The sequence below is a fragment of the Lagopus muta genome, chromosome 1, assembly GCF_023343835.1.
Source record: "Lagopus muta isolate bLagMut1 chromosome 1, bLagMut1 primary, whole genome shotgun sequence".
Classification (NCBI taxonomy): Eukaryota; Metazoa; Chordata; class Aves; order Galliformes; family Phasianidae; genus Lagopus; species Lagopus muta.
Window position 1 is genome coordinate 95555145 of NC_064433.1, and position 14123 is coordinate 95569267.

Here is a 14123-nt window from a genome sequence, read left to right on the forward strand (position 1 = left end):
ATGTGATTTAATAAAATTACTTGAGCATTCCCTTCTGAGCACTGATCATGATAGAATAATACAAATGATTGATACTCAGCTCCTTTATGGTAAGCCAAAAAAACCTGGTCGTGGTGCCGTAAAAAAGAAATAGCGTTTTATAGCAGCAATCAAATTGAATGAAAGCTAATGAATTAAAGGGAGACATTTTAGCACCTCTTTTAAAGAAAAGTCCAAGAATTTTATGGTATGTATTTATGTAGATTCTTACATAGGGTTCTTCTTATAGAATAGATAGAATACATTGTCACATTTAATATTTAACAAAAGCTTCCTAACAGCAAAGAATGCATACCAGGTTTACTAAATAAGACTCCAGTGCTTTGATTAGAATAATTAAATATTTTATAGCTCTGTAATGAAATATGTAAAAGAAATAAGATGTATTATTAACTGTGGAAGGAAGGATTCAGTTCATCTATAGTAATTTTGTTAAGCATAAAGCCTACTTGTGAAGACTTGAATATTTTCACTTTGAGGTTTTATTTTGTTGGGCTGATCTCTTTCACATATGATGCATTCATCCACCCATCCAGAAGGTAGAGATTTATTATTGCAAATCTCTGATAATTTAGTTGTTATCTGATAATGGATTAATTCTGTGTTTGTATAGTCCTCTTACACTTGGTGCAAGTGTGAGCTGCTGCCAGCAGAGGCATTTCCTTGTTTCCTCTTCTGTAGTCCTGGCTGCCTACTCTTGTTACTAAGCCTAAATCATAGAGTGGGTGAAAAAAAAACCAAAAAAAAACAGAAAATGGTTTACATGTTGGGTACCTATATGAACTACAGAGTTACCAGAACTGAAGAGAATGCTAAATGGATTGCGTTTTTGTTTTTCTGCTGTTGTTGTTTTCTTACTTTTTTAAAGTGAGGAAAGAAACTTGCAATGTTACAAGCTTTCATCTTGATAGTTGGGGACACAGGGAAGTGGGAAGAGGCAGCCAAGTCCACTGAAGGGAGTAGAAATTGCTACTGTCATTTTCACGTCAGAGGTGATTTAGGGTTAATTTGGAGTCCAGAGATGAAACTTGCTATTTAACAGAGCCTTTAGGATACACCACTCCTAGGGAGGCATTCCTCAAAAGTGCCCTGGGTTGGAGGTGGAAGCAGTCTGGTTGGGGGTTGTGAACTACTAACTGCTCTTCCCCTCACCACTTGACCTTCTGGGACAACACAGGGCCAGGTGCTTCTCCCACACCTTAAAAGTTCAGCATTCCTTGTGAATTAAGCACTGGCTTAGTACATAATCAACTGATTGTGGACCAATTGGTAGTTTGTTTTGCTCCTTGAGTCAATTATGAATCACTGCTGTTATTTTTCTGCTGACTCAGGGTTAACCAGCTCTGTGCGCATTGTCTCTGGCTAGCAAAAGTGTGTGGGAACTGCTGAATCACAGCCTGAAACTCTGATCACCTGAGGCGAGCAATGAGTCAGGCACAGGCACACAGGTGAAGGCAATTCACCTGTGCTGCTGGAAGGGGTGGAGCCTGGCTCCACCTCTCCTAGACCCATTTAAGAGCTGACTACCAGTGGGGAAGGATCTCTTCTGGAGATTCCTCCTCTGGAGTTTTGCAATGAGCCTAGGATGTGGGTAAGCTTTCTATCTATTCTCTTCATGTCATAATAACTTGCTTTTAACCTCTCTTGTTTTTTTTATAATTATAACATTTTTGTATTCACTGACTATACAAAAAGGAAGTATTTTTCTCTAATATTTTCTAATTTATTTATTCTTGGAAAGTGTAGGAAGCAAAATTTTACTGTAACATGTGAGGAAGGAGAATCTTAGGTAGAGATTATCAGAAGATAATGAAATGTATACTTATATATGGCAGAATTTTAAATTTTGCTGTTTCACGTTTTATGTAGGCTTTCTGCGTAAGCTATTAAACGTTACATTTTTAATGTATATATTGTTAGATGCTTTATTGTTCCCACTGAAGACTCTCGTCTCACTGTAAGAAACAAATGACCTAAACTTAAGTGTAAAACCATTGTATGAAGAATAACAATATGCAGTCATAGAATCGTACAATTACTTGAATTGAAAGGGACCTTAAAGGTCATCTGGTCCAACTCCCCTGTAATGAATATGGACATCTACAGCTAGATCAGGATGCTCAGAGCTTCATCTATCCTGACCTTGCCTGTTGAGCAGCGTCTGCTGCATGTTGCATGTGCTCAGTTCTAGGGCACCAGTGCCCAGGGAGTATCTGGGAAGGACAGGTTCTTTACCATGCCCTTCGCAAACACACTAAGGTCTTCACTAGTGCCTCTTGCTTCATCCCTGTACAGCTACAGCTGTGAAAGAAAACATCTGGTTCTATGTGAAGTAGTCACCTGGGCCATGGCAGTCCATGGAGGAGAAGAAAGGGTGAAAGGCAGAACACTTCTGTTATCTTCGGCTGCTTCACTGGAAAAAACATCCTGAGGAGGATGTTGCTTCTGTTTGCAGCAGGGCTGTGGCACAGGGCCTTCCATCTTCTTTCTGTCTCCTGCATCCTGCACTCTTCTTCCCTCTGGAAGCAGGTTATCATCTACCACCAGCTGTGAGTCCCATAAACGCAGCTCTGTGTGAGAAGATTCTTCCAACATCAGTGGACTCTTCTTCCAAGGTCAACCTTCTTGTGAGCTGATCTTACAACTCCTCTAACCTGAGCAGTACTTGAGTGTGGGTGGCTCACTTTTGAATTAGATGCTTAAAGTGGTTGAGCAGGCCAGCTGTTCAGAAAGCTGGCAAGAAGACCATGTCCTCAGGTACTCTGTTGTAATCTAAGAGGAAGCATTTGAAGTGTTTATTTTCCAGGCAGCAGCGGAGGTGCTGCAGGAGTTCGTCTAACCACAGGGGTAATACCTCTTGTGCCATGCTTGATGAAGTCCCCCTCCCCCTTCTGGGACTTGTCCTGCTGCTGTCACAGACACAGCCATATCACTCCTTCACTTTCTACTCTCTTTCCCTTAATTAGTCAATATCAAAACTTAACTTGTAGTGTAGTACAGAAGTTTCAAGACTTCTGCAGTATTATTTTACCTGCTTCAAAGAAAAGGCAAGCACAAAATCTTACAGCCACATTTCTGTAAGAAGCTTAAGTTGGTTATATGTTGTTTATATATGTGTACAAGGATGTGCTCTATGTAAACAGTTACTTTCCTTGTTACTAGCACAGCAGTGACCATCTTAAGACTTAGCTGACATTAGTAAACTGCTTGTTCAAATTAGGTGTACTGTTAAAGACCAGTTCTCTGAACGTATTTTATTGCAAAGGCATGAAGTAAAATGAACTTGTAGACATTTATGGGAGAAAGTGATAAATCTGTGTATAGGATGGTATTAACAGGGGAAAAACTGAATTTAAAATGCCAAGAGCAAAGAGCAGACAAAAAAGGACAAAGTTGAGAAATGATCTGAAGACGTTGGTGCATGAAGCACAAAAGGGTTGTAGAAGGATAACAAGAGTGGATGAATGTGTAAAATTGTCTAATTTCCAGGATACTTAGGATCAGAATTGCTGTTGTCAGAAAAGCTTTTGTAGGTGTTCATGTGTCAGAAAATAATCTGCATTTTTAGCTGCATGACTGCTTACAAAAATGACCAATATCCACTTTGAATCCTAAATGGATTCAAGGATCTTTGATCTTTAGGCTGTTTTATGCTTTTGGAATTTTTACCCATTCTGGTCAAACCCAAATGAAGATAAAACTAGAAACTGCATTTAGAATGGGTTGAAAGGGAATGGCTGACATGATGTAATGGAGCTTGAGAATATATGAATCAAAATGAGAACCAAAAGCTTAAGTGAGCATTTAGCTGTGCAGGCAAAAAGGAAGAAAATTATCTTTAATGTGTAGAAGAAGCAGCAGAAAGATTTATGTGATCTGGATTAGGAATGCCAGGGAAAGGTGAAACAAAAATGATATTTTTATTAAAGGCTTGAATGACAGGGAGAATGCTGGTGATGCAGTGCTTGAGAAGACAAAGAGATCAATTTGGGTCCTGTTAAGCCAATGGCAAGCCAGCTAGGTGAGGTATCCCAGAGACAGCTGAGGGAGGAGATGAGGTAGCAAAAAGGTCAGGAGTGGAGAGGTTAATCTGCAACCATTCAATAGAACTGCTTATTTACCATTTAGTGTCTTCATTATGTCTATGTTAGAACAATAATAAAAAACAAAACAAAACAAAAAATATTGATGGTGACTAATTATTTTTAATAAAGGATGCATTTACTGCAGGTTTCTTGACTTGAAGGATAAGTCTAGCACCAGAAGTTTCTTGCATCTTCTATTGTTGTAACACTGTTTGATTTATGTTTGAATGGAGACAGCAATCCATTAAAATAAATTGCCTGAGAGTTTGCCCAGCAGGTCAGAGTAACTTTCATGTGTGAATTTAGTGTTTTAGACTTACGATTAGACTGACAGGTTGCACTATATGGAAGAACAGTAAAACTATATTGTGTCATTCCTGCACTGTTCTGTAACCTCCTTTTTTCTAAGACTGTGTTCTGAATCTGCTGTGTTGTACATGCTGTACAATTCAGGTTATTCTAGTCATTCAGAGAAGACATATTTTCTATACAATATATCCCGTAAAAGGGAAAACTTGAAGCATGGTTTGCCAAGTATGGAGTAAATAAACTGCTTAAGGAATGTAATTATGTTGTTGACTTAACTGGTATGTAAACGTGAGCAAGGCTATTCAAAATTAGTGCAGCAAATTGCTACAAATGGAGTTTCATAAATATCAGTTTTTGAAGAGTATGAATGTTTAAACTGGGAAAGTTTTTGGCAGAGAAATTTTGATTTTCTTACTACCGAATTTACCAATTTAAAACAGTTTATTTCCTGCTGTAATTTCTGTTTGTGCACTGTTTTTATTTGCTTTGGTCTTTCTTGCCTGCATTGATACAGCAGCATCTATTGCTTTGAAGCATGTTAGCAGCTTGTTAGTTGTATGGTATTTTGTATTTGATTGTGTTTCATCTGTGAGAATATTTTTAAAGCTGATTCTACTGGAGAAAGGATGCAGCGCTTTTCTAGACATTCCTAAGGGTAAACCTGGTCCCTGTGTTCTGCTGAAGTTACTGTCTTCTAAAATGCCCAATAGAGTGAATCCTAATGTCAATGTTTTTAAGGCCACTGCAGAGTGAAGTAGCGTATGTTGGCATGTTCTTTCTTCCTGATTTAAGTTTAACTTTCTTTTCTTGTCAGTAGCAATTTCAGAGGTGAACTTTAAATGCTGGGAGAGGTAGTGTTCAATTTATGAAAATGAGATGTTGATTTATCAACTGCTGGCACTTCAGTTCACGGCCTGAGCAGTTTGAATGCTTTGCATGAGCAGCATCTTCTGGAAGCAGAAGACACCTTGGGGAACTGTGAAACAGTTCCTCATGGTATCATCACTTCAGTGTAAGAGGGAAAAGCAGTGTTATTTCAACTGTTACACATTTACTTCAATTGCTGCATGTTTACGCCAAAATTCTCTATTTTTATTAAACATTAATTTACTAATTATGAGCATATATATTATATACTAATATATATTATATACTAATTATGAGCATATATAGTTCAAGGTTTAAAATTTAGTGCTTGCAATGCAAGATAGTCTTACACTGTGAGCTCAGATGATTATGCAGTGCATATTCATTTTTCTAGAAAAGCATGTATAGCTGTTACTTTTTCTCCAGTTTAAAAGTTTAAGGATATCTTGTACTTTATAAAACGCACTTCTTGTGGTACTTAAATTTAATTTGTCTGTCCATACATAATAGAGATCTAGTAGACCAGAGCAAATTAAACGTCTTTTGTCAGGAAATGACTGGAAAGTGGCTTGTGTTATGAGTTGGCAAAGATATGAATGAGGACTTAAATTTACTTCCTTCTCACTAACAGAGAAAGAACTAGAGGAGAGTAGCTCTGAGTTTAATGTGTGTAAGAAATGTGCCTTTGAGGCATGCTGTGAACTTCATTAATACTGATTAGTTCATCTGACTATATGCTGAATCATAATCTCAAAATGTAAGCAAATCTTTATTCTAGATGTATGAATCTGCTGCTTGCTTTTCACTGATTGTAGCATTAGTGCTGCAAATAACCCATCTGTGTGGATCCAGGTTTCCAGACCTTTTGGGAAGAGGAGCATGGGTAGGAGGTAGGGTTAGGGAAAGGAATGGGAAGAAAGCCAAGAGAATAATTAAAAGAAATTATTTTTAAAAATGAGCTGCAATAAATGAATAAAAACTATCTTGAGTCCCTTTCTTAAAATATCTTTCACCAAGCTTAGTTTGTCTTTTCTGTAGTGCTAGAAAAGCAGCACTGCTTTCTAGAAGTGGCAGTATAGCACAATAACACAAGCCAGCACATGCACAACTTTTTTTAACATCTCACTAATGGCCTTCATTTCTGTTTCTATTTGAGAAAGAAAATATGAAATTGTTGTTTGATCTCTTGTTTCTGGCGGCATAGGACTTATTAGAGAAGGAACACCAGTTTATTTCAGTTATTTCCAAAGTGAAATGAAGTAGAAAATTTCTTGAAAGTCAGACAAAAAAATTTCTTGCCAATCACTCAGCCTTTTAAGAATTACACTTTCACAAGACTGTATAGTAGTCATTCATCTAGTAGCCCAAGCCTGAGAAAAGTGCTTCATATGCTTAATATGCTAAAATACAGGTGATTATTAAGTCACTATTCTGCGAACTCAGCTGTTTTTTTTCTGTCTCTTTTCCAAAGAATTCATCAGTGATGAGTTAGTTTGACTGTCGTGGTTTACTACTAGGAAATTGCTTGTTCCCATCTATAAAATTCCAATTGACAGCTTCGGTCCAGCTCAGGAATATTTAAGCTGTGATCTCTTAAGATTTAGGAGTTAGCAATTTAGTTATTTGGCCCACATCTTCAAATTCCTGCTGATGTGACTGAATTTGGTGATTCATGATGTTTTATTTTCTTGCCCACCTGAGAGTGATTATGCAGCAGTTTCTCTATTAGGAAAGGTCACACTGGTTGTGGCAGGCACATCCATAACTTCTAAAATATGTTTATAGCTGGTGTCTGTTACAGTTACAGAGAGTGTGATACATGTGTGAGCATCTGATTATGCATCTGACAGAAATGAAGTGTGTGAGGGTCTGTGCTAGAAACTGGGGACTTGTCAAAATCTTAGCCAGCAAATCGGAATTTTTGGTGTGTTAGGTATACTGACAGAAAGAAATATTTTTGCTTCAGATGAATTCTTCTACCAGGAATGTTCCTGGAATGAATGAGAACTGCTGCAAGGCTATGGTTTACTCTGCAGTGTGGGTAGCTGAAACTCCAGAGTGTGCTAGTGTGAGATGTGTGTTTTTCATTGCATACTTGTGCACGTAAATATTACTTTGTTTTCCACCAAAATCTGTCAGTTTGAGTCATAAAACCTTAATTTTCTTTACCATATCTGTTGTACTTTTCTGGTCTGAAGGTTTTTAGGATCTTTGACTTTTCTTTTTCCACAGTAATACTTAGAGGATGTGTTTTAAGCTTTGTTTCTATTTTACTATTCTTCACATGCTAATGTACGTTAACAGTTTATTGGTAAAAGATTGGAATTGTCTGGGAGATTTTCCAGGCTGAAAACATTCGGTCTGTAAATTTGAGTTCTCCTAGCTCTATAACAGACACCTTCAGACTTTAATCTGTATTCCAGAACTGAGCAGATTATTAAAAATATGTTGTAATTGATTTACATAAAAGCAAAGAATCAAGGTCAAGGGTGGTGGGAAGAGGCATGATGCTCTTTAAAGGATTTATCTGCATTTTCAAATTAATGTTTAGATGACAAAATAAACTTTTTTAACATATCTTGCTAAACTTTTAAAATGCATTTTATTTGGAATTTCTATTACATAGAAATAGAGAAACTGAGATTATAGGTGTTGCATCATATTCTCTGTTCCCTCTTACATGGAGCCTGTCACATGCTGTATCTTGCCAGCAATATATTTCATTTTCATAATTTGTTGATATCACATGGACTAAGTAAATCCCTTTCATAAAGCATAATCAAGAAAGATCGGGGTTTACAGAAGACGACTTCTCTGAATGTAGTGTGTGGTCCACATGCCTCTGCTGGCTGTTCTCCTCAAGGAAATGGCCGAGCTCAAAGGACTTGAGTTCAGAAAGGTTCAAGTCCTGTATCTTCTTAATTTTTCCTTTTGAAGTAATTCCAAATCGAAGAGGAGATCTGAAATTCATTCTCTGCCACACAATGTAAGGCCCACCTTTGCATTGCCCAGCATCTTCTTCCCATTTAGCTGGCATGCAGCAATGCATGGACCATTACACAGAAAACTAATAACAGTTCTGTCCTTTCTGAATTTGTCTCGGGGCTGGGCATGGCAACACCCTTTTCCTCTCGTCCAAGGATTTGTGATCTCAGGAGCTGTAGAAGTGGTGTGACTTCAGAAGTGGAGTTTCACTGTGTTGAGGAGGGGGTGGGATTAGGGAAAGGAGTGGAGACTTCTTGCCTGTGGGGTGAAGGCAATGGTGAGATAGCAAAGTCTACTTTAGGCATGAAACATAGCAAAAAGCTACTGACTGTGTTCCCAGAAAGGCTAGAAGGCAGTAGTACTTCTGTCACATAGAGGGAGAAACTCTTAAGCTCTCTGGGATGGGGAGAGGATATGGCCTTCCAGAGGTGCAGGCAGTCTCCAGTTTTTCCTCATACTGATGGCTGTAGCGCTCTCTGCCCTGTGCTGCAGCTGATTGCTGTGGTCTCATGCAGGGAAGAGGAATGGTTGCTATTAACAACCATAACGACTTTATCAGATCAGTCTCAGTTTCAAAGGGATTCTGCCACTCTTGCGGTACCTTCCTGAAAGCTGGAGTCGTCTTCCTTTCCCCCAAGGAGTTAGCATTTCACACCAGTCTGTTAAACCAGGAAGCAGAAGATGTAGAAAGTCCCTATATTGTTTAAGCTTCACCTTTACTGGTGACCCCTGAAGGATAAATGCATTTCTGGGGAGAGTGGAATATCCTTTGAATTCTGATGTAAATTACTGTGCCTGAGAATGCTTGTTAGTTGGGCAGGATCTGCAAATCCTTTCTAATTGCTCCAGTTCTTATTAAGGCCAAAAGCCAAGCTGTTTTTTTTTTTTTTTTTACAAAGTTGAATCCCCAGAGTAAAAGAATTCTGGCAAGCTTTTTTGCCACCAGAGACTATAGACCATGGTCCTAAAATGCTTGGTTTTTTCAAGAGCTTTACAGTGAAGAGCCATTTCTCTCTTTTGCTTTGTGCACTAAGACTGTCTAGTATTCCTTTGTGTGTGTGTGTCACAGTGTTAAACTCATGAAAGGACATTTACTGTGATGACAGATAGAAGCATAAGAAATATGGTGGTTGGATGAGCACCAAGATTTCCTTGTGCACTGAAGTGCAGTTTAGGCTTTTCCTTGAATTGAGTGACTATTGCTTAGGAATTTGAGAATGTTAATTCCAAGTTGAAGCAGTTTCACAACACAGGTTATGGCAGAGCTGTGATCTGAGTTAAAACCTTGATTTGCAGACCAGCAAAACCTCAGAACTTCATCTACACTACCCTGCCTGACAGAACCTAAATGCTAGCAGTGTGTCAGCTCTTTTAGGCAAGCTTCAGTTTCTTTCTGTACGTGAGATGAATAATGATGCATACAGAAACGCTGTCGCTTAATTTGCGAGAATCTGAGAGGAGCAGGTTTTAAAATGGTCTCCATTTGATCTTGACTATATAGTTGCTACTATTCCACTCAACAGTAAAATCAATCATCTTAGTTTAAATCTTTGTCCCCACATTGTGTACTCAACAGCATTGACTCACCCCTCTGCTACGTATATGCAGTATATTTTTTTTGTCCTTATTTTTAAATTATATGACTGAGATTTGTAGAATTGTGTGATCCATCCTATTCATTGTATTTGCAAAATTCCAATCAATGTTCTCCAGTCTGTGTGTAGCAGTAGATCAGATGTGTACTTTTAAGATTGCCACCCCAGATCTGCTGCATTTTTCACAAAGTAGACATGTATTTCATAAAGCCCGAGGAATACATAACTTGGTCAATTTAATAGTGTTGAAGCGTTATCAGTAATCTTCCATTTCCCATCTGTGCTTCTGAACTTTGCATCATTATGTTGATATTTCATGCTCTCCACTCCATTAACAGTTAGGAAGTTTTGTAGGGGGTCAACACTTCTCTAAGTTGTTCAGAAAGATTACAAGACTGGCATTTATAGTGTCAACTTCCAAAACTTCAGTGGAATCTCAGATGCTCTTTATACCTGTGTTTTCTTTTGTTTTAAATTCAACAATTTAAACAATGTAAACAATTCAAAAATGAAGATACTATTTTTTAATATAGATTTTCTTAGCTAATTATCTTTTTTTTTTTTTTTCAAGAAACAGGAGGTAGTTTCATTTACTTCACTTTGTAAGCTCTTTCTAGTTATGCAGCTAAGGGTCTGTCATGGAAGTTTTCTTCATTTATAGCTGCAAGGTTGCAACAAATTATTGTTACTAGGCAATATTACCTACAGTAACAGTACAGTAACAGTAACTACAGTGAACAGTAGTAAAGGTTGGTGTACAAAAAATGAGCAATTTTTAAGTACTTGAATCTTTACTGTCATGGATTTTAGAATATAACTGTTTTGTAGTACTCAGTCCTCTTTCATTTGAAAGCAACTACACGTGTAAAATATTAAGTTTGCTTATGTCAACAGTTTATGAATATTTTGTTTTCACTGGGGACTTCTTTGCATTTTACTTGTCTAATAAATGAAACAATTCACAAGCCAAATGCTTCTTGCTCTTGATGGCTTTAGGGAACCTTGTCATTCCCTGTAGCCTTCTCTCAGACCCAGTTGTGTGGCTCTGAAATCACTCAGCTGGTAATTAGGTATTTATCAGATTGTTTCTGAAAAGGGATGAGACAGTTATCTGACACAATTATCTTTGAAAATTGAATCCCTCTTTTCTGGTCCTGCTGAGGACATTCAAAGGTGCTGTGAATGTTTAAAGCTAAATGCCTTTGAAAAACCCTTGCTTTTTTATGTCAGGTATAACAGAGGAGTCCAAATGCAGTCAAAGGAATTTTTTTAACCTTTCAGGCACTGAATTTTCTTTCTATCAAGCATTGTTTCTTTTCCACTTGGCTCTGTTTGGAAGTACATTTGACAACCAACCACTTCACTCCTTCAAATATCCCCTGTTTAAGAAATACTGTTGATGTTCATGTATTATTATGAATAATTTTTTAAATGCAAGTTCACAATTTTCTTTTGTAGATATTAGCCTTTCAATTGATTGATTGATTGGAATATGCAATGATTTAATCCTATTTCAGTTCTACTTTTAAAGAAAATATGTAACAACTGGTGTGTTGAAACTATATCAAGGCATTACTAATCCTATTTTTCACCTGAATTTTTTTTTACCTATAATCTCAGAAACTTTAACGTAGTTCCAAGATCAAAAAGTGATGAGTATTTAGTTCTAGGATAGCAGTTTTAAAACACAGTATCTCACGTTAGGAAGCATGCAGCAGATACAATACCCAATCTTTCCAAACAATCCTTTGAAAAATCTTGGAAGTCAAGATGAGGATTGCTGGTTTAATATACCAGAGAGAAGAGAAAGAGATAATGCATCTGTAGCATAAGATATAAGTTCTTGTTTTGTTTCGATCACTCCTTGATTGTATTTTCAAAAATCAATAACTTCTTAACATTTAGACGGCTCTTAAGAAGGGTCTAACAGAAAACACAGGACTGAGTCCATTGTTACTGAATTTGACACAAAATTATATTAAAATAGAAGCATATTCTTACTACTTTGAAGAGATACCATTAACTTTTAACAAGTTCAAACCCCTTGGAAGGAATGTATTGTGGCTTAACCCAACAGGTAGCTATGCATCACACAGTTGTTTGCTCAACCCCCCACCCTCTCAGTGGAATGGAGGAGAAGTATCAGGAAATTATTTTTAAAAAAGTAGAATTCATGGGTTAAGATAAAAACTATTTACTAAGATGGAAAAGGGAGGGGGGGGGGGGGGGGGGGGGGGGGAAGATAATAGCAATGGTAATAATTTATCTGCAAAACATGTGACACAGAAGCAGTTTCTCACCACCTGCAGGCAAATGTCCAGCCAGACCCGAAGCATTGAGTGCCCACCCAGCCAGCTCCCTACCATTCTTCAAGTGTTTTTTTTTTTTTTTTTATGATGTCATGTGGTATGGGATATCCCTTTGTCCAGTTCAGGTCAGCTGTCTTTGTTATGTGCCCTCTCAGTTCCCACACTGGTGGGGCAGTATGCACTGGTGTGTTATCAACATTATTTTTCTTCTAGAGCCAAACCATAATATCATACCAGACATTATGAAGGAAAAATGAACTTTGTCCCAGATGAAACCGTGGCACTTAAGTTTGAACAGGAGATACTTAATTTCTATATCCCTTCATTTTTGTACAATGAGTTTATTCACATGAAAGATAGAGGTAACTGACACTGTAGGAGAATGTGTCGTCTTCTGCATGACTTTTTACTGCATTTTACTGCTTGCCAGCCACAAGTAGTATTCCTAATGGGGAAACTTCCTTTTTACTACTGATTTCTACTTTTTCCAGAGTTGAGAAGCAAGAGAAATACCAATGATTTTATGTCATAGATATTGCTTTTTTCTTTCCTGAGTAGCTGTAGATGAGCATCTGATGATTGACAATCCTATAATTTGAGTTCAGAATCAAGTCGAAGAAATTCAGTTTTCTTTCATGTTTGCTGAATTGCAGGCAGAAAAATTTCACTAAAATGGAGCAAAGTATTTAAAAGATTAAATCCTCTTACGTAGTCCAAGAACTGTGTTTCAAAATAATTGTATTTTAAAATTGTGTTGTTTGAGTTAATTGAAACTCCAGAAGACCGCTGTTCTACTTCTTTGTCAGGCATCTTTAATTATAGAAAAACTAGTGATCTGCACCTAAGATGAGCTGAAAGTGTCACTTTCTTCTAGGTACTAGAAAAAAAACAAGTAATTTTTAATAGACTATAGATATCCCTAAAACTACATTGCCTCTGCTTCTCCAACAAGTGCCTGTGCATGCCTGCAGGTAGCGTCCTGAACTGTGGAATATTTAGCAAAGACCATTCTGTCTTGCTTTCTTATATGGCTTCTTGACAGTGATGATACAAATGTCTTCACATCTGCCCTCTCTTTCCACAGCTTTTTACTGTATTAGCAGTTTCAATAAAAAAGGCTCATCAACAGAATGAAATAACCTTTAGGAGTTGTGTAAAGTCTTGTCCAATTAATTCACTTCTGAGTCTCACCAGCTATCTCCCCCATGAGTGGCTGAAAAAAAAATAGAGGACAAAACATAAAATACTGCAGGTCTGTGCAAGAGAACAATTTGCAAGTCAAAATTGATTGTTGCATTTCTGGGAAGTAATCAGCCTGAATATATGAACTACTGAGATGAACACTGCATTGTGTGCTTTCAGTTTATCTATATTCTCTGGTTACCTATGGAATCAAGAGATTATTCCAAACAAAACTCTCATCACAAACCATTTTTGACCATGCACTGAGGACTGTTCACCGGACAAATTATTTTTCCTAGTGTTTGTATATCCTTTTTTTTATTGAGCCCTGAAACACATGCCAAGCATAGTAGCTCCATTCTGTCAGTCTCTGCTGATGCTGATATCTTTTCTAGACAGTCTGCACTAAGGATATTATGGTTAATTTTCTGTGACATTCTTCTCTCATTTTGTTTCATTTTACTACAGCATTTCCTGAGACAGATGTGGACTGTTGATTTTGGTACTGTGGTTTCTAAACAGTGCAGCAGTAGGCTGAAAACCACCTCTGGAGATTGCCTGTTCCAGTCCTATTTAGGTCAAGGTCTGCTAGAGAGGGTTTCCATGGTACATAACCTGTTGGGTTTTTGCATAATCTCAAAGAAGGAGATCCACGTATTTCTGGGCACCTTGTTCCACTGTCCAGTCACCCTCATGGTAGAAATGTTTTATTTTAAAATGGAGTTTTCCATGTTTCAATCTGTGCATTTTGC

At 37.5% G+C, this 14123-nt stretch overlaps 1 protein-coding gene across 6 annotated transcripts in view; it reads left to right on the forward strand.

Annotated features, from left to right (window-relative positions):
* Positions 1 to 14123, forward strand: part of ROBO1 (roundabout guidance receptor 1) — a 694688-nt gene that overhangs the window by 63918 nt on the left and 616647 nt on the right. The window contains exon 1 of one of the 6 annotated variants that reach the window (XM_048933860.1): positions 1596 to 1630. The exons of 4 other annotated variants lie outside the window; for them this stretch is intronic. The gene's annotated coding sequence lies outside the window, so the exon portion shown is untranslated. Of the gene's footprint in view, positions 1 to 1595; positions 1631 to 14123 lie in introns of those variants that run through there. One more of the 6 variants, XM_048933859.1, reaches the window with a different exon arrangement.